Raw genomic sequence first — 19,608 nt, 5'->3', positions numbered from 1 at the left:
CATCTTCACTTGATCTTGGATTTGATGAACTCCATGTCCATTGTGATCAATTGTTGATCCCTGCACAAAATCACAACAAAAAGAAGTTATGCCAAGTGGCATAGCCACTTGGCAGATTAGAAATCAAATGAAAATAGAAAATGAGCAGATAGGACCAAAGTGGCCGAGCTGATCCATGCCATAGTCATGTTCCAGGTCCAGGTGCACAGCACATGCCTACACACACACACAGCCTGCTCACAGGGCTGTGTGCATGCAGCACACACACACAGTGAGTCACCAAAGTGGCAAGCAAGAGCTGTCGACCAGGGGAAGCAAGGGAGCATCACATATAAGCTTTTCAGAAGCAAACCCTAAGCCATATCCATCGACAGGCTTCACTGGTAAGAACACAAGAACACAAGAACACAAGAACACAAGAACAGCCACTGCTGTTCAATCTGCTAACTCACCACAGCACTGAACCAAGCCTCACAAGATCACCAGGAGGAGCAGGGCAAGTAAATCAACCACAAGAACAACACAGAAGCAATCCTCTACACCAACACTCATTTTCTAGGAGCTGGAGTGAGGTATACACAAAAGAACCTGAGCAAACACATGCTTTGCTCATCAATAAGCATACACATGCATCACATAATCAAATAAGGGTAGGAAACCCTGGATGTATCATCACTTGGTTGCAAAACCATTTGGTGCCAGTAAATAAAGCAAAGGCTAGAAGGAAAATAACCAAGGGAACATTGGTTGTGTCAACACAGTGACACAACCAGAGAAATCCATCATGGATTTGATCCTAATTAGCCATTCCAACTCACCTAGCACTACATGGTTTGCTAACCATCAGACAGATAGGCACTTGTGCCTATTCTAGTTTGTCAACAGCAAAGAGCACTGGAAATCCAACAAATTGCCGTAGTTGTATCCACCAAGTCACAACAAGCCACAGAGAGGGGAGCTACCCATGACAAGATCAAAGAGCTGCCAGGGCCACCTCAACCCATAACCAAAACCTTAAGCCACCACATCATCACCCAGTAGGGTTCAGTAGATGGCTAGGGTACCAACCAGAGGTTGTCATCCAACTAGCCCTAGCTAATTTAATTAACATGATCATCACTGCAAGGCAGTTCACATCATTTATCCATTTAATAAAGCAAGCTAATACAGATAAATGAACTACACAAGTAATCAAAGCACCAGAGCCTTGCAGATGACCTAAAGGATCATTGCAAGCATCAACTGATGCTTGAGCTAGCACCATCACACATCAGGCCAAGCTTGTGTGATGCACACACATCACACAGAGGGCAACAGTAAGGCACAGGCAACAAGCATGTGATGATCATTTGATCATCAGGGCCTGCTAAAGCATGCCAAGACAAGCTAGAATCAATCACTGGTATCCCACATTAATTCTATACATTAAACAGCCACAGATAAGCAACAATTGAATCACAGACTAAATCATAAACCATTTTATGATTGTATCCAGAAGCATTCCATCAAGGGATGGAGCTGCCAAGTCAGTAACAATGCTCAATTGAGCATAATCATGTAATTATAGCACACAGAAGAGCACACTGGGGTACTGGTACTTGTAAATTTACAAGAATTCCACACAGCAACAAGCCAGAACACCATAAATGTATACACTTGAGTAATTGGTGAAGATAGCATCAAGAACAGAGACACTGGCACTTGCATACTACAAGGATCATGCATAATGATCAAGCCAGGGACAAGATTATGCACACACAGGATATCCTAGTAGCAATAATGATCACAGGAGCCAGCCAGCAGGCCATGAGCATCACTGGATGTTCATGAACAATCACAGAAAGGCCAAAGTAGGAATATAGCAGGCAACAGTAGTACATAGAGCAAAGTAGAAGAGCAGCAGCAACCAGAATCCATGGCAAATGCACAGAAGCATCATACACACAACAGCAGCCGAGCAAGAACAGCAGCTAGCCAGAAGGGCAGCTATAGCACGCACACTTGCACAGCAAGCAGTAGAGCACGGCACAGCATCTCCATGGGGAGAGGCAGGCCAGCCACTTGAGCAGAGCACAAAGAAGGAAGAAGAAGAAGGAGAAATGGAGGCGTGTACCTGGGCGGAGCACCACAGCGTGCCATGGCGGCACGGCGGCACGGGTAACCACGGCAGCGCCAAGCCGCGGCCTGGCCTGGCGTCGCTGAGCACAAGCGCCCCAGCACCGCCACGGCAACAACACGGCGGCGTCACGGCACTTGATGCGCCGGTGAGCAACGCATCACCGTGCGAGCGAACGCGACGGGGGCGAACGAAGAAGAAGACGAGGTCCAGATCAAGCCGGTGGACCTGATGCGCCATCGTGTGGCGGTCCAGATCCGCCGCATCTCATCGCCGGAGATGGCCGGAGGCGGCCGGAGAATCTCGGCGAAGGCAGCGGCGACCACGGCATCGCGAGAGCGAGGAGAGAAGTTAGGGTTTCTGCGCGAGGAGAGAGGAGAGGCCGAATGGGCCGACCGAGCCCAAAGGGTGGCTCGGGTTCGACCTAACCCGTTGGGCCACCTGACAGGTGGGGCCCAAGGGTATTTCAGTCTTTTCACAAATCAACAAATACATGAAACTTTGAAATTCAATAGAAAATTGATAAAAGCTCTTAAAAATAAATTAAAAATATGAAAAAGGATCAGCATAAAATTCTCTATTTAAATAAAATATCTAAGAGAATTTTTGAAGACAATTAAGAGTAAGTCCTATTTTGATGATTTAAATAATCATTTAAATCACACACCTAATTTTCTATAAATGAAATTAAGTCCATTAATGTATTTGGACTTTAAAAACACCTTGACAACATTTCAAGGTTGTATTTTACTTTAAATCAAGTATCCTCAAATTATTCTTAGTATTAACCTCTTACATGAAATAATAACAACATCGGAAGGGGGGGAACAAACCCTAAAACTGGAATCATGCATAACTGCTTCTTTAACCATTGCCCTTATCGGACAATGATGCTATTTTTCAGAGACCGAGGACAAGGGTCAGTCCACACCTTCCAACTGCAAAACTTTGCAGTGTTCAGGCAAGTTCATCACTTGCTCATGTCATTTGAGTATTTTTATCAAATTACTTGCAAAGTATTATGGTTATCACTATTGCACAAAAATCAAAACCACTACTTTCATAACTATGAATATGACTATGTGGTGGGCAATGGAACCATGGATTGTGTTGATATGGTGGAGGTTCCATTGCACGGGTTTATATCCATCTAGGATTAAACAACAAATGTCGCCAGTGATTCTTGTGCCGTAATACCCGTGTTAACCATAAGATCCGGAGTGGGACGGAGTAGTCAAAAGTGTTTCCACCTCTCGTTCATCAACGGATGCGCTTACCGTAGCAGTTGTGTCTGGCGGAACAACCGGAGGGTGGGGATCCCATTCTAATTCCCCACGGTAAAGCATTGCTTGCCGTAGCAGTTGTGTCTTGCGGAACAACCGGAGGGTGGGGATCCCATTCTAATTCCCCACGGTAATGCGGTCTATGATGGGTTGCAGCTACCGGCGTAGGAGTGTATGGTAGAGCCCAGCACTGTCGTCGTGGTCGGGGTCCACCCTGAAATTACGGGAATAATGGGACCGGCGTGGACCCAGGGTCGGGGCATGCAACAAAGGGTGGGTGTTCGAGGTAGCGGAGGAACATGATTGGCTAGACCTTATACCGGGCCTCACACCAAAGGAAGTGTGGACGGGAAAGCTGCCCGGTTGGCACCAAGGTTAAGATCTCTTATGGGTAAAGCAACACACCTCTGCAGAGTGTAAAGAATCGTGACCTGTCACTCCTGTTCGGGATTGAGGAACTGCGAACGCGGCCGGAAAGGAGCTCCATGAAGTTCTAGTAAACCGGTGAAGGCTGACGGACATAGCTCTTTGAAATAAAAGCAATCTCTTGAAGAAATGTTTATCAAAACTTGCATTGGTATTAGACTTTCTGGTCTAATATCGTAGCTAGTGCATTAAACACATCTTATCTATAATGAACTCGTTGAGTACGCTCGTACTCATACCACTCTTAAATCCCATGCTTAGATTGTCTGAATCGTCTGGAGGAGGACTACGACAGCAATGAAGGAGCCAAGATCATCGGCTACGAGGAACCAGACCTCTCAGGAGGAGTTGAAGGCGTAGACTATCTCATTGTCTACGGATCCGGGGAGGCTTCCGGAGGAGAACAAGCCTAGAGATATCTGATGAGTAGTAGTAACCGAGCAGCCCGAACTCTTAGTATTTAGCTGCTCGATGGAATAAATGTTTAGTTTAATGAGACTCTTGTATTGTAAGTTAAGTTGGGTTCGCCTCAAACCCAGGAGTGATCCTCTTAGGACCCAAGAGGAGCTCCGAGACGATATATGTATGTTACTTGTAATAATATGTGAATGAGTTATGGACCTGCTATGTTCTGTTGTACTACTCTGAGGGATGTAACATTTGCGGAATGGTACTTCGTGAATGTTATATCAACGACTGGCATACTACAACATGCAGTGGTATGCAGGGTCACCACAGGTGGCTACCTTCACCTTGGTGATAGTCGCCTCCGTCGCCTCCGTCGTTCCGGCTTCGGCGGGGCTCCGGCTCGCGTTCCACGTTCCGACTCCTCCTGGGCTCAGGTTCACGATCATCGTTCCGGCTCCTTCTGGGCTCAGGTTCACGATCGTTGTTCTGGTTCCGGCGGGGCTCCGGCGTACGCTCCCTGTTTCCGGTCCTCGGCGGCGGCATGTTGTCGCGGATATTGATTCCACCGGCCCCATGGGGCCTGGTGTTTCCGGCTGGAGTGCGGCGGCGAGGAGGTGGGGGACGCGGGTACCCGTTAGGCGGAGGTGACGGGTTCCGGTACTTGTTCCTACCAGCGTACATTGCATCCTTTCCCTTCCTCGGATCTGACGGAGGCGTCTTTGATGGTACGGGGATCGGATTTGGGTGTTTCCTGGTTTTTCTTCTGCGTTCCGTGGATCCGGTGCGCGATTCATCATCGGGATGGTGATTGGCGTGGGCGTCCTTCTACGCGGTAGACACACAGTGATTCGGGTTGGATTCCAACCTGCGTGAAGTGTCTGCCTTGCTCTGCTGCTTCATTGCTGAGGCAACGATCGTACGGACGTAGTCGATATCAATCTCCTCGTCCTTCTTTTTCAAGATCTCCGCAGCCTTTTTCATGTTATCCTTTGGAGTTGTGAATGGCTGTTGCTCAGTGGGGTTCGCGAAGGTGATCTTGCGGGGTGGTATAGCCTCCCGCCTGATTTTATCGGCCTCCTGCTGAAGCTCGGTGACCTTGTCTTCCCAGTGCTTTTGGAGCTGCTTGACTTTTACCAGTTGTTCGTCAACCTCACGTTCTCGCTTGAGAAAATTATCCACAAAGTGTGCGGCCTCTTTCCTCTCGTCCAGCATTGCTGCTGCGGTGGTGGCGAATTTTTTGGCTGTTGCCAGCATCTCCTGCCTCTTGGCTTCTAGAGCCTTCGGATCTGCAGCTTCATCAGGAGTTATAGGTTTGTTGAGGATCTCCGAGTGTGCGATTGCATCCATGCCTGCCTGCTCAACCAGTTCTTCTGGGGACAGGACTTCCATATGCGGTCGTTCCCGCGATAGCGGAGATCCTGCATAGGATGGTTGTGGGTCGGAAGTGGTGTGCTCATCTGCCGATTCCTGCTGATCCAGCGCCGCTAAGGTTGCGAGAACCTGCTTAGGCTGGGCGGAATCTACTTCGATTTGCCCACCGCCTCCGAGTTCTTTCAACTTGCGATCGTACTCTTCAGTGTCCATGGAGGAGGTATCGTCGGAGGTTGGGCTTAGGTTGCCTAGGATCGATTCTTCACCCGGGGCGTCGCTTTCTCCGACAGCCTCCTCTGATCCGGAGCGTCACCGTTTTCCGATGCCTCAACCTGCATGGGGCCAGCTCCGACTTCTTGAGGGGCGGCTCCTGCGGTATGGGCTATGAAGTGCACGAAGTGACACCTTTGTTTCTCTAACACCTGGGAGACCCAGGCGGATCTGCATTGGTCTTCCACCTTTAGTTCCTGCTCAGGGGCGGATTGGGTGGGTTTTGATTTTTCCAGATGTAAGGCGGAATCTTCCTTAGGAAGTTCCTGCGACTCAGATCGGATCTTCGCGACTGCGTCCTGCTCAGCGGCGGTCGCGTCAGCGTTACTTACCAGTGCGTTCCCGTCGGAATCGACGGTCTCGCCGATGAAGAGGTGTATCCCGCCGATCGGGATGATGGAGAGCTTGACGGGGTTTGTCTTAGCCAGAATCCAGCACTCGTCCTCAGGGACGATCGGAAAGTTTCCGGCGTACTTGACGCGCCCCACGGCGATGGTGTCGCCGATGCCTCCGAAGGTAGAATCCTCCCGGTTCCGGCCTTCAGACGCCGCTGGCCCCACGGTAGGCGCCAATTGTCGTTGCCTATTCGACGGTACCTCGGAGGAGGGATCCTCACGAGGGGGAGAAGAAGTAGGGGCCATTGGGCGGAGAGTCCTCGGGACGGTGGTACACGATTTACCCAGCTTCGGACCACCTGCACGATGGCAAGGCCTACTGCTGCTTGTCTGAAATTATCTGGGCGCTTTCGCGTTGTTACAATGAGTTGTGGTTGTGCCTCTAGGGCTCCCGGGATCCAGCTTATATAGGCGCACGGATCTAGGGTTTACATGGAGAGTCCTAGCCGGATTACAGGTTTCCTAACTACGGTACAATATCTTGCCGTGTACGTCAACGATCCGCCTTCCATCTACGTCGTACTGAATCCGGGTTCCTTATGGGCCTCCACGGATCCGGCTTCCTCAGAAGGTCGGTTAGGATCCGGCTTCCCGATCCTGGGCTGGACTTCATCCTTCATGATCAACAGCAACTGGGCCGCCCGATGGGCCACATGCCACATCACCGTCTATGGGCCACCCGGGCTTGCCTGATCCAGGCACTGTCGATGGTACACCCATGAAGTATACCCACAACACCTGGATAGTTGTGCTGGTTGTGTTTTCAGGAAAAGAACTCCTGCTGAAGCTGATGAATTATTGGCCAAAATAAGCAAACAGTATGATGATTGGACTATATCTGAACCGACACCAACACCGAAGAAAAAGGGAATGATTGACTTAAATGATGAGGGAAGCCAAGAAATCTCTTAAGGAGAAGGGTATTAAATCTGAAGGTGTGAATAATCTACCACATATAGAAGAATTATGCAAGCCAATCCCTCGTTCTTCCACTATTGAGGTACACTCTCTCCAACATTTTGATAGTAGAGATATTCCCTACTCCAAACCTCCTGGTCAATGCTTAGATGAATTTGATAATCATATTGTTAAGCAAGATAATTTTAATAAGAGAGTGGAAAATCATCTAATGGAAAATTCTAGAGCTATCAATAATTTACATGATATTGTGGAAAGAACCTCTAATGATGTTAAAATTCGTGTTAAACATTTTCATATGGTTTGAACTCAAATTGATCAGCTCACTAAAGTGCACAAACATTTGCTAATAAATGCTTCTAGGGAAAAACATGCTTATGAAATAAGAACTAGAAGTGGTGTTTCTACTCAGGATCCTTTATATCCTAAAGACATTCAAAGAGAATTGAACAAGATTCTCAACAAGCTAATGATGCTAGGACTAAGTCTAAAAAAAGAAGAAGAAACATAAAACTGTTGTAGAATTCTCTAAACCTGCTAAAGATCCTAATAGTATATCTATCTCTGATGCTGAAACTGAAAGTGGTAATGATAAAAATGATGCTTCTAATAAAGAGGAAAATGAAGAGAAACCTGAAAAGCATACTAAGAATACAAAGTACACCAAGGAAGATTTCATTGCTACTAAACATGGTAGTGAGAGAGAACCTTTGGTGTAAAAACCAATGCCTTTTCCTGATAAGAAACATAAATTGAACGAGCAAGAACACTATAACAAGTTCTGTGCATGGATGAAACCTTTGTTTTTGTAAATTCCTTCGACTCATGCTATTAAATTGCATGCTTATTCAAAGTATATGAAAGATATTGTCTCTAATAAAAGAAAGATTCCTAATGAGGAAATATCCACTATGCTCGCTAATTATTCTTTTAATGGCAAGGTTCCAAAGAAGCTTGGCGATCCAGGTATACCCACTTTTTCATGCTCCATCAAAAATAATTATGTTAGAACTCCTTTATGTGACTTGGGAGTGGGAGTTACTGTTATTCATTTTTCTCTCTATAAGAGACTTGATCTAGAAAAGTTAATACCAACTGATATATCCTTGTAAATGGCTGCTAAGTCTACTACTATTCCGGTTGGTATATGTAAGGATGTTCATGTTCAAGTTGCTCATAATTGTATGATATTAACTGACTTTGTTGTGCTGGAAATGCCTGAAGATGATAATATGTCTATTATTCTTGGGAGACCTTTTCTTAACACTGCAGGGGTTGTTATTAATTGCAACCAAGGAAAATTAACTTTTAATGTTGATGACAAAGAGCACACAGTTTATTTTCCAAAGAATAGTGATAAGAAATATGGTCTAAATTAAATTATAAACATTGAGACCATCCAGATTGGGAAATTTCATTTGCCTATGCTAATGCCAAAGAAAGATAATGATATTGTCATGATTGGGACTATGTCTGATTGAGGTAACATAATCATATAGTGAAATGCAAAGTTTTGGTTCATATAAAATTGTTTCGGCAACAAGATTTGATCAACCTTGTTAGCAAAGTAATTTTGAATGAATGAAACTATGTTTTCACCTATGTACCATTGATTAATTTTATATTAGAATGTCTTAGAGTTGCTATAGGTTTGGTTTTGAATTTGTTTTTCATCATTCCATAATTGTTTTCCTGTGTCAGAATCATTGTTGAAATTCTAAAATTTTCCCAAAAATAAAGTTTCTCGAAAAATTTCAGAGAACATCTACAAATTTTTTACGCATGAAAATGGGCAGAGAGGCACGTGAGGCAATCCAGGGGGACCCACTAGCCTGGAGCTACTACTCACGCTGGGATTGATCTCCACTTAGGCTAAAAGACTAATTAAGCTTGGGGGGAGGTATACCGATATCTCACTCATCGATACATCATATTTCGTCGGAACTTTGTATATCCATGTTTCGCTTTCCTTTTGTTCTTGTTTAGTTTATTTATGTAATTTCTCTTTTATCTAATATTTGAAGTTGTTACTACTGTAATAACCTCTTTTTAGCTTATTTATTTCGTTTTTATACCAAGGATAGCCTCTAATAGGAAGGAGGTAAGAAAATTGGGGAAGTTGCTGTCCAAAAACAGATTATGTGCTATCACTGAAAACATTCGTACTCCCAGCCAGAACGTAATTTTGAGCTGAAAATGTTTGAGCATATGCCTCAGGTTGTTATCTAAATATCATTAGTTTTGCACTTTTCGATTTAAGCTACAGAACATTTTCGAAAAAATCGGTCTTTGCCTGTTGTTCTGTGTTGGCAGATTCCTGCCACTATTTGCATTTGCTTGTCTATGTTAGTTTTTCTTTCTTTTGTTGTTCTTGTTTTATTTCTACTTTACAAAACACAAAAATACCAAAAATATTTATGTTGTTTCTCTTTATTTTCTTCTTTAGTTTGTTTCACTTCCTCCTTATGGTTTCTATTCGAAAATTCAAAAAGATTTTGCTTTGTGTGTTGATTCAAAATCAAAAACTCAAAAATATTTGTTGTTCTTCTTTGATTTTGTAAAGTTTTCTGCAGGGTTCAATGGTCTTATGTGACTCCATTGGAGCTTGCTCATCATTTCATATTATTCAAGCCAGACAAGTAAAGAGCAATAATGACGATCATGACAATTCGAGATGTGGTGAGATGCTGGTATGAACTCTATTTGTTTTCGTTTTTGTACATATACTCATTTGTGTGGACATTGTTAGTTTGTTTGTGTAAGGTGTATGCTACTTAACGATGCTTAGTAGTGTATGCTCTCTCATGATTAGTTCCAATTTACTAATAGTAGGTAACATGTCATAAAGATGTTTGCTTGCATTGCTTTATTCATATAACAGTATGACATTGTGGTATCCTCCTCTGAAAGTTTCATTGAATCGAATTGGCACATGCTCACGCATGCATAAGACTAAACAAAATTCATTTAAGCCTTGATGATTTATCTTGCCTCGGAGTTCTTGTATTACTTTTATGCTTTCGTTAATTTTGTCTGTCGCAAGCATGATTATGACAGCTACTGCTTTCTTGATTGTCGCTTCCCAGTCTATTGCTAGCCTTCGCTTGTACTGAATATGAGCTCTAATCGTGCATCCAACCACCAAAAATTAAAGTTCTAATTGTGTCCACCATACATACCTATATGTGGTATTTCACCGCCACTTCAAAGGGAATTGCTTGTGTGCTACCTTTAAACCTTTAAAATTCCCATATATTTTGTGTTTTGTTTTAACTCATGAGGAAGTATTGACTGCTTTATTGTCCTTTTATGACTTGATACCGTGACTAGCTTGCATAATGTGTTGGTCCATAATATTGCAAAAATAGCAAGGCCACTAGGTGCTCATCCCAAATAAAATATAAAATGAATAAATAAACAAATAAACAAACACTGCTCCACATATTATGTACTGGAGAGATCCTAAATAATGGTGTGCATTGGAGAACTACATGGGAGCCGCTCTTGAGGTCACTATATGAAAGGATGATAAATCACTTAATGCCAGTCGTTGACATAGACATGCATACCTCCCAAAAAAAATATTTTCAACACTCATATTGCATTCAAAATGAAAAGATCTAGCACATGAGTAATCTTGCTCCCCTCTGCGTAGGGCCAATCTTTTAGTTTTTATGTTGAGTCACCATCCTTTCTTTGAGCACCTTCTCGAAAGCATAGCTGTCATTCTTAGTGTAATATGCTTGTCCCGGAATAAAATTAATTGTGGTACAACTGTGATGCTTAAATCTTTCGATTTTACTTCTAGTCTTCTCTTGAACTTCAGAGGTGGCTTGGCATTTATGTTTTTCTCCACAAATAAGGGCAAGCGAGATACCACTTTATCATATCATGTTATGAACATTGAAATCCTACAGATACTTATGTTTCATGTTGCTTATTATTGTGTTGGTATCTTTTCATAGCTTGCATAACTATTCAGTAGCCTTAGTTACATACTTCTTATTACGAATTGCCTATGTATTTGATCATGTAATGAGAATATATACATCATATGAAGCAAATAGGTTCGTGAAAGTTTCTTTTATCGAACTCAGTTGTCGCTGAATTGCTTGAGGACAAGCAATAAGCTAACCTTGGGGGAGTTGATACGTCCAAAACGTATCTACTTTCCCGAACACTTTTGCTCTTGTTTGCCCTCTAATTTGTGTGTTTTGCATACAACTAACATGGACTAACGTTGTTTTCAGCAGAATTGCTCTGGTGTCTCGTTTTTGTGCAGAAATCCAACTTTCAGGAAAATTCCCGGAAAATATCGCAAAGTCCATATTTCACCCGAATACTCACGGAGCCAGAAGACGAGACGGAGTGGGGCCACGAGGGACTCACACCTGCCCTAGGCGCGGGCCAGCCTGGCCGCGCCTAGGGGTGGTCCGGCTGCCTCGGCCACCCCCTCGACCTCTCCTCCCGACTATATTAAGCCTCTGACCCTAAAAATAGAGGGGGGTTCAACGTTTTTCCAGGAAGAGTTTCGCTGCTCCGCCACCACCAGAAACCCCAATCCGGGAAGCAGAAACTCCGTTCTGGCACCCTGCAGGGACGAGGAATCGGAGGAGATCATCGACATCGCCATCACCGACGCCTCTCCATCAACCATCTATGATTCCCCCATCCATGTGTGAGTAATTCCCTATTGTAGGCTATAGGGGATAGTAGGGATTGGATGAGATTGTTCATGTAATAGCTATAAGATTGTTATGGGCATAGTGCCTAGTATCCGTTGTTAGTATTTTTGACATTGTTGCAACTTGTTATGCTTAATGCTTGTCACTTTGGGCCCGAGTGCCATGATCTCAGAACTGAACATGTTATTGATTCATGAGGATAACTATTGTTTTTTATCACATCTGCAAGTTGTATACAAATATCATTGCCCGGAACCCAAGGTCCCAAAGTGACAATAATTGGGATAACCGGAGGGGATGGCTTTGATGTGAGGATCACGTGTGTTCACTGAGTGTTAATGCTTTGCTCCGGTAGTCTATTAAAAGGAGTACCTTAATTACATGTAGTTTCCCTTAAGGCCCCGCTGCAACGGGCTGGTAGGACAAAAGATGTCGTGCAAATTTCTCATTGCGAGCACGCACGACTAAATAGGAACACACGCCTATGGTTATTTTATACTAGGATGTTTTTTAACATTATTACTTGCAATGCCCATGTCTTGCTTACTATATGAATTATCTTATCCATGCAGCGCCCGTTCATCCATCCATGTGCCTACATTATTTTAAACTTGTTGTCTACTGCAATCATCGTTACTGTTGTTTTTATTTCATTACTATTGTACTTCACTACCACTACTGCTATAGAACTGTTACTACTGATAAACTGTTGCGAGCAAGTCTATTTTCAAGTGCAGGTGAATTGACAACTCATCTGTTAAAGCTTCTTTGGTTCCCGTTGTGTCGAATCAATAAATTTGGGTTTACTTCTTTCGAATACTGTTGCGATCCCTTATACTTGTGGGTCATCAGCTGGGCGTGATTTTTAGCGTCGGCCCCCTCCTTACGGCTTTATGGGGATCTTTGGGGAGGTTGAGTGGAGATGCTTTTAGCTAAATCATATCGTCGGGTCATAATGCTCTCTCTAGTTAGGTTTTTAAGTAGAGAATTGCTAGTTCTTAGCTTCGTGCTCATTGAAGTTCTACACCATTTTATTTGCATTGTGATTGGTGCTAGTTATGAGTTGCAACTGATATTTGATGACATCATGTGACTCAGCATGAGGTTAGCAGTCGACTGAGAAATAATCACACCCTTTTAAAAAATATGTTCTGAATTGCATCTGGGAAACTCCTTGTATACGCTGTATACGCATTGATGTTATTTTGTTTTGTAAAAAAAACTTCATCATGCTTCGCATGCTGCTTTTATTTTTTCAGATACGACGTGCGAAGGGGTGGGTTAGCACCAGGTGTGCGCCGGATTTTAAATTCTTCCACCCCCTGTTTCCGCTGGGCATCAAGTCATCAACCAGCAGATAATTGGTTTCATCCCAGAATAAAGGACGCGTGGGAAGGCAGGCCGGTCAGCTGGATTAATTAACCAACATATATATGTATCGATCGGGGTGGCAAGAGTGTCTCGATCGATCGTCCATAGCATCATTCTCCGGGTCCTCATAGATTCCTCCATTGAGGTTAATTATTAATACTCCATATGAAATATAAATAATCTGTTGGTTGATCACGCTTTACTATACTACAGATACTCCGCGATCGCCTGCATGCTCCGGCAACATCTGTCCACATGCGTGGTATGCACACAGGTCTACCCAAGCATGAAAATAAAACACTATTTTTGTTTATACTAAATCAACGATAACTAATACTGAAAAGATGAGAGTAACTGACTAAGTAGGTGTTGGACTGCAAAGTCTAGCGTGATCCTGCAGTGGTCTGTGGTCATAATCCCGTAATTTGACTTTGATCGTGGTACGCGCTGACAAGGATCGATCACCCGTTAGTTTGTTTTTCCGTGACGCGACGATCTTCTAGAAGGAAGCGCCCGCAGCTGCGTGTCTTCTGTTTCCTGTCATGTGGGAGTGGTGTCATTCGCTGGCTGTTGGAATCTCTTTTTGTTTGTTGTTCCCAACGCCCACGCACGTAGCGTTCGAGCTTGGAGCTCAATCATTCGTTGCTGGATGTCACGTATACTAAATAGAATCTTTGAGATCTTTTCTTCACAAATTAAGGCACCGACGTGTAAACCAATGAACTGAAAATATTCGTCTGTTGATACTACTACACTATTACATAAAAACCACGAAACTAGGGTTGGATATACAAATTAAACGATGTAAGCCACCCTTAATATTTATTTATGTCAGCATGATGACTTACAATAATATTCCCTCCGGCAAGAAATATTTGACTTAAATTTGTCGAGATTCAAATATGTCTAGACGAGTTTACTTGTGTAAGTGTAACTGAGTCATTATTATGAAAAGTATTTATCTATGCTAGTTCAGTTGGACGATGACAGTGATAGATGCACTTAGAGTTATAAGTTTAAGAATAATATAGGACTTTGTATGCTAGTAATTTCTATTATGAAAAGATCTATATTAATTTCTATTATGAACGATCAGCTATAGTTTTTGGCACGAATATTAAAGAACGTGCTTGGAGGCAAAGCTAGAGCAGATTTGGGCAAGATTATTCTTAACTAATCGACGTGAGAAAATAGAGGAGTTTACATTAGATAAGTAAACATAAATAATCCAAAAAAAAAATCTCCATTCAAGTGATACAACGTAATATATCATATATTTTAGAATTTTTCTCAAAAAACTATATGGCTTATATAAAGAAACAGAGGGAGTAGTTTAGTTTGCTGATGGCAATGGCAGCTTCTGATTGTTTACAATATCATTAAACTAGCTATGGACAACAATGCCTTTGCCCTCCACCATGCACGCAATAAGATACATTCAGTTGGTTTTCATCCGCCTGCTATGCCATCCACAATGCGAGGTAAACTAGTGAAACTTGTATGTTGTAATAACATATACATGTATGTATGTCAAATAATATAACTTGTGAGATTACTTTCAGCTCTGTATTACCAATCTGTGGATGGCCTTCGCTGTAGGTTTAACAATGTTGTCGACATGAAGATTAAGAAGGAGAAATGTGAGACACATAATCAAAAGATATAAGCCTCAGTTCCCTTACTACAACGCACCATGAATAAGACCACCATTGGCAAAAGAAGGATGGTAGCTTCAGTTACTTTGAATTCCAATCATGTTGTGTTCACAATATTATTGTTCGTACTTACTCCAACCAATAATTATTTCTTTATTCCTATGTGGTATTTTTCATTTTTCGTTTGCCCGCATGTTTCTCATGGCTCACATTCGTGAAGGCTAAGACACGATTGTAGTCACATGTCCCTTGTGCAATCAGACCATTGAAGAAGTTCGTGCGAATCATGGAAATGACTGCACTGGCGTTGATCAGCAGAATCTGGAGGAATGAGATGCTTGTGCGTTCAAGTTCAAGCAAATGAGGGATATTTGGTCGTGAAAGTGCACAAAGTCTGAGTGAGTCAATGTGAATGTAGTTGGTTTCTTCGATATTTGGCAGATGTATGTGAACTTGAGACTAGGGTGGTACGGTGAAGTACTTCACGTGTAAACTATGTGTATTATTGTGTGATTTGACCTTCGGTGTGTAATGAATTGTAGTATGTTATGGTGTGCTACAAGATTATGTGCATTCTAATATTTAAACCATAAGTGTACGTGTATACTGTACGGATATGAGGTTCGGTGTATTATAAGGTTATGTACTTATGTGTTGACAGATGCCATATTGGTCATATGTAGTTGCCGTCGTACCACATAATGGCACGACATATAATTGGTGCCGCAAGTCCTTGTAACATGGTGTTAGACCCGTTTACTATGTACGGTGCTTGGCGAACCCGAAGTGTCGCGGGAAAAAGTGCCGGCTCTGCTGTTTTCCTGATGTAGTTATACCATGCGAATTTTCTTGGCTTGCTAGCGCGAGCGTGGAGATTACGGAGGCAGTGGTGTGCTTAGTGCATGTGACTGCGATGATGAAGGAGGTAGTGGTGTGCTTAGTGCATGTGACTGCAATGGTGAAGGAGGCAGTGGTGTGCTTGGAGAGGATGGTAGGACTCGGGAGAGGGCAGGGTGCACCCGAACGACGTGGCATGCTTGGAGATGATGGCCGGAGAGGAAGGTCTGCCTGAACGGCGTGACGTTGCTTGGAGAATTGTGTGTGTGCGCACACGCCGACAAGGTTGCATTTGGTAGCTAGGTACATCCGTTGAGAGGTACCGTGAGCAACGTTCAGCGGTGCCGCTATGCCCTATCGTGGCCACTTGTGCCCACCGGCATGGCTCTCCAGCGAGCCTGAGCATGCTCGTGCATGTCACTCCGCCCTCCGCCTGAGGAAAGGGAAAGCAATAGGATGACGTTGGTCCACTGGGATGCATGGGGAACAGGGGGCACTAGCCGCCTCCTAGGTCACTGCGAAGATCCTTCCCATCACTGGTAGAAAAATAGCCTTTAGTCGCGGTTCGCAACTGCCATTAGTCGCGGTTGCGCAACCGCGACTAATTAAGCGCGACTAAAGCCCCCCCCCCCCTTTAGTCGCGGTTGCTTACGAACCGCGACTAAAGGCCCGTCCACGTGGGCGGCTAGCGTGCGCCTGTGCGAAGGACCTTTAGTCGCGGTTGGTGTTCCCAACCGGGACTAAAGGCTATTTCGTTAAATTTTTTTAATTCATTTGGGTTTCTAATTTTTTTTCACTCCGTTTTTTTTCTATTTTTTCTTCAGAATTTCTATTATTTCGGTTATTTGCATAGCTTAGTCTCTATCTCTACCTACACTATGCTCTCTAGTCAAATTACTTACTCGTGGTCAAACTTCCCGCTCGGTCACCCATCCTCCCACTACTCCACCTCTAGCACGCTTAACTTCCGAGTTCCTTTCCCATCCCTCTTCCAAATGCTTCGCGCGCATGTTGTTGATAGTAGTATCATATCAATCCTATTAACATGTTGGTCGATGTCACATTTTTTATTGTTTGAATTTCAAATAATTTTTTTCATAAACAAAAATAATGATGTAATAATAATCGTGAATAAATAAATAAATATTAATTTTTAAATTTTTATTATTTTTAACTTTTTAATTTTTTAAAGATTTTTTTTGCCAAAACCTAAAAATTTGAAAATCTAAAATTTGGGTAAAAGTAATAGTAATCTTTATGTTGGATATTAATTTTATTTAGATGCAAATATTAATTTTATTTTTTAAAAAATTTAAAAAATATAAAATCCATAATTTATAGCAAAAACTAAAATCTTCCTGCTTTCGTATTTTCATTTGGAATTTTGAGAATCTAAAAATTGGCTAACCGGGTAAACCCTTGGGGACACCAACCGCGACTAAAGGGGTACCCTTTAGTCACGGTTGGTGTCCCCAACCGCGACTAAAGGTTTTTCCACCGGCTGCATCCTTCCATAGCCCTTTAGTCCCGGTTGGTGTTACCAACCGCGACTAAAGGGGTACCCTTTCGTCGCGCATGGAGCATTAGTCACGGGTCGCCTCCCGAACCGCGACTAAAGCCCCCTTTAGTCGCGGTTCAAATATTTCCGGGACTAATGGGAGTGAACGGAAGCCTCTTTTTCTACTAGTGCATTCACCTCCCACAAGTAGGGACAAAAGGAAGATAGAAGGGCTGCTAGGTAGGCCTGCAAGCATCTACAAAATATTATTAGTCAAGGGTTTTTTCGCAAAAAAAAAGCATCACTGAAGAGTAGTCAACGTAGTGCCACGTCAGCAAATACGAAGCTCTATCATGAGGAGTGAACCTAGATGGAACACGAAATCATATTCGAGTATCCTAAGTAGTGTATCCCTAAGTCAAGGGAGACTGGAATGGCAATTGGTGATCAGATCGGAGAATATTTGGAGATGGATGGAGTGGAGGATGGAATGGCTATCGGCAAGTGTCTGCGGGTGAAGGTGCGGTTGAATTTGGAGAGACCCCTGATGAGAGGAACCACTGTAGTAGTTGATGCACAGGGTAAAACAAAATGGTGTCCGCTGGAGTATGATTTTTTGCCTGAATTTTGCTTTATCTGTGGGAAAATTGGACACATTGACAAGAGTTGCTCTGTTAAGTTGAAGAGAGGGGAGGAACCACAGTATGGGAAATGGCTTAAATGGGTGCCGCAGAAGAAGGGGAACCAATATGTAAACCAACGGAACTGGTATGATCGGAATGGAGGAAAGAACCTTAGTCTCAGTAACTTTGTAAGGGGGTCAGGGAGCGATAGCCCGTCGTGGCGCAAGGATGTTGGGACAATTCTAGCTAATGCAAGCATAATAGATGGAAGTGTGAAGGATGGTACCAATCCTTCAATAACTACAGAGAGGAAGGAAGTAAATGAGGAGGGTCTTAACAATGTTTTGGGCGAGGAAAAACAGTCGCTGATCGGGGAAGGAAAGGATGGAGGTAATAATAGGGTGACCTTGGAGGAGGGGAAGGAAGGTATGGTACAGGAGAGTAGTCCTGCAATGATACTGGACGTAGGGGTTGCAGTGTTGGAAGAAGTAGGAAAAAATAAAGAGGTGCAGGAGACAGAAAATAAGGACCAAGAGGACAGTGTGTGTGGAGGTGGTAAGGTAGAAAATGAGAAGTCGGGTAGGAAGAAGTTTAAGAAGGTTGTGCGAAATGTGGAGAACACAACATCAGGTGTGGGGGGGAGTTTTGACAAGAAGAGGGGCGCTGAGGAGATGGACGTCGATGTGCAGACAGATCCGAAGAGGAGTAAAGGAACTCTGGTAGCATATAGCAAGAATGAGAGTCAGACTATCAATGTGAAAGCGGGGCTGTCAGAACAGCCTCGCGTGCATCAATGAAGATTGTAGGTTGGAATGGTCGGGGGTTGGGGAACGGCCCGGCCATTCGAGGTCTTCTGGATCTCCAGAAGAGGGAGGACCCCGATGTACTTTTTGTGTCGGAAACGAAATTGAAGGGAGAGAAGTTGGATTGGTTGAGGTGGAAATTGGGTATGCCCAATATGCTAGTCAAAGACTGTGAAGGTCAAAGTGGAGGGCTAGTTCTATTCTGGAAGAATGAGGTCAATTTGAGACAAGTGGGTTTTCAGTCTAGATATCACATTGACACTGAGATCATGGAGAAGGACGGTTTTGTTTGGAGATTTACAGGAATATATGGTGAGCCGAAGACTGAAGAAAGGGATAAGACATGGCAATTGATGCGTACTTTGAAGCACCAAAATGATAAACCTTGGTTGTGTGTAGGGGACTTTAATGAAATTTTATATGCATGGGAGAAGGAAGGTGGTGCACCAAAACCGCAGAGGCAAATGGACAAATTTAAGGAGGCACTAGAGTGTTGCGCTTTGGATGATCTCGGATTTGTTGGTGATCCATTCACCTGGAGAAACAATAGTCATTCAGCTGAGAATTATGTGAAGGAAAGATTGGATAGGGCGGTGGCAACGCAAGGTTGGAAGGATAGATTTCCTACTTATAAGGTGGTGAATGGTGACCCACGTCACTCGGATCACCGGCCGGTTATAGTGGACACGCATGGGGGTCTGACTAAACGGTTTAACTCGACCCGAAATTCAATGCCGAAGTTTGAAGCGAGGTGGTTGGAGGAACCAGAATGTAGGAGTATTGTAGAGAATACATGGGGTATGGAAGTGGGAGTGAATAACAAAGGGGTAACAGCGGCTGTGAGAGGAGTTCTTGGCAACCTGGTTGATTGGAGTAAGAATGTTCTGGGGGAGTTGGAGAAAAGAATAAAAAGAGTTAAGAGAGAATTAGAAGAGTGGAGGAGGAAAGA

This window comes from Lolium perenne, chromosome 3, assembly GCF_019359855.2.
Source record: "Lolium perenne isolate Kyuss_39 chromosome 3, Kyuss_2.0, whole genome shotgun sequence".
Classification (NCBI taxonomy): Eukaryota; Viridiplantae; Streptophyta; class Magnoliopsida; order Poales; family Poaceae; genus Lolium; species Lolium perenne.
This window is presented reverse-complemented; position numbering follows the sequence as displayed.